This window comes from Geospiza fortis, unplaced genomic scaffold, assembly GCF_000277835.1.
Source record: "Geospiza fortis unplaced genomic scaffold, GeoFor_1.0 scaffold166, whole genome shotgun sequence".
Taxonomy (NCBI): Eukaryota; Metazoa; Chordata; class Aves; order Passeriformes; family Thraupidae; genus Geospiza; species Geospiza fortis.
The window spans coordinates 2,317,607-2,319,783 of record NW_005054310.1 but is presented as its reverse complement, the minus strand read 5'-3'; positions in this window follow the sequence as shown (position 1 = coordinate 2,319,783).

The following is a 2,177-nucleotide window of genomic DNA, read 5'->3' as shown; positions in this document are numbered from 1 at the left end:
TGGAAAGAACAAATCTCCAGGGTTTCTGCCTGCTTAATGAGGGTGTTTTCCTTTGATCAGGAAAATAGGGGGTACAAATCAAAACAGGATTTTAATGTTAGTCTAATCTGAATCCTCATCTTACATTTTCACATAGAAAGAGACAGAGGGATATTTGTTTTACAGGTTGTATTTGATTTCTTCTATTCCTTTATTCTGATAAAGTCCCTAATTCAAGCACATTACCAATTTCCAAAATTTAGAAGGGACTGCAATGTTTTCTATAAGTATATTCTCATATACTAGAATCGAAAACTTAAAATTATAATATATTTTTAGCATCTATTTGGTGTGTTTTATTGAATGAAAATTGCATGTATGTTTTCAAAAAGCTCTTATTTAAATTCCAAATATCAAAACATATCAGTTTGAACTGTATAAAATGAAAAAGTATTATTTTAGAGAGAGAGAGCTCATGAAACTGTTTTCAGGAGGGCCAACCCTGTCCTGGAGCCATCAGGTACAACATCACCAGCCAGAGAGGATTGTCCTGCTCTGCTCTGGGCTGGGGCGGCCTCACCTCGAGAGCTGGGAACAGTTCCAGGCGCCACAATATAAGAAAGACATGAAACTCTTACAGAGCATCCAAAAGAGTGCAATTAGGGTGGTGAGAGGTCCAGAGGGGAAGCTGAATGAGGAGTGGCTGAGGTCACTTGGTCTGTTCAGCCTGGAGGGGGCTGAGGGGAGACATCATCATAGCAACATCTTCCTCATGATGGGAAGAGGAGGGGCTGGCACCAATCTCTTCTCTGTGGTGACCAGTGACAGGACCTGAGGGAATGGCCTGAAGCTGTGTCAGGGGAGGTTTATGTTGGATATCAGGAAAAGGTTCTTCAGCCAGAGGGTGCTTGGGCACTGGAATAGGTTCCCAGAGAAAGTGGTCACAGCACCAAGCCTGACAGAGTTCAACAAGAGTTTGAAAAACACTCTCAGGCACGTGGCGTGATCCTTGGGGATGGTCCTATGCAGGGTCAGGCGTTGGATACAATGATCCTTGTGGGTCCCTTCCAATTCAGCATATTCTGTGATTCTGTGATTTGTGTCTTTTATATTATTGAAACATTTCTGAATCTCTTAGATTACTGAAATTTTTGTGGTGGGAAGAAAAAAGGAACTGGCAAAGAACAGTGATTGACAGTGACCTGAAGGCAGTGAGGGACACAGTCCATCTGATCTTACCTAAAATGATGTTTCAGATTTCACAGCTTACACTGAGAAAGCTCTGTTATCAATCAGTGATCTCGTTAGCAGTTGCAGTGGGCAGGCTAATTAATGATACTGCTTTGCATAGATTTGGGGGATGAGTAGGAAATGAATATAACATAATTAAACTATTGTAAAGTCTCAGATTTGGACTGTTACTTCTGAAAATGTTGGTGGCTATGTCAGTTTAATCAAAACTAATAAATATGCAAGGATTTAATTTGCATCAGCTAATTTTGGAGCACAATCCCAAATACAGCTCTGTTAAATGCTGCTTTTGGAAGTATGTGCTGTAAATTCAGAGGTGAGCAGCATTTCCTACAAGCTTTAATTCCCAGGGCAGAATGGGAACTCTGTTACCTAGGAAGAGAAGGGCTTCCCAGTCTGTATTTTGCTGGGTGCCATCACAGTGGCTCAAGCCCTCAGCATCCATGCTAGTGTGAAATATGACACTGCAGGGATGACAGAACAGGGGACTGGGGATACATATCAATGTTGTGAGGGGCATCATAATGCCTCAGGATGTTGCTGCTTAGAACTGATTTGTCAGCAGGTAAGTCTTCTTACCTCAGTAGACACAGTGCTACACTCAGTTGACTCGCTCTGACTTTTTTCAACTTTTAACCTGTTTTGTGTTGGACTGCAGGGTTAAACTAATCATATTGAGTAAATTTAAAATTTCTTTGCATATTTTAAAAACATACAGACTTTGCAATTTGCACATCCACTAAATGGAAGCTATGTCAGTTTCTAGGAAAAATAAACACAGAATCACAGAATATTCTGAGTTGGAAGGGGTCCACAAGATTTATTAAAGTCCATTTCCTGGCCCTGCACAGAATAGCCCCAATAATCACAACATGTGCCTGAGAGTGTTGTTTAAATGTGCATTTAAAATATATTATCTCCAAACACACATATTAAAAGAGCACATA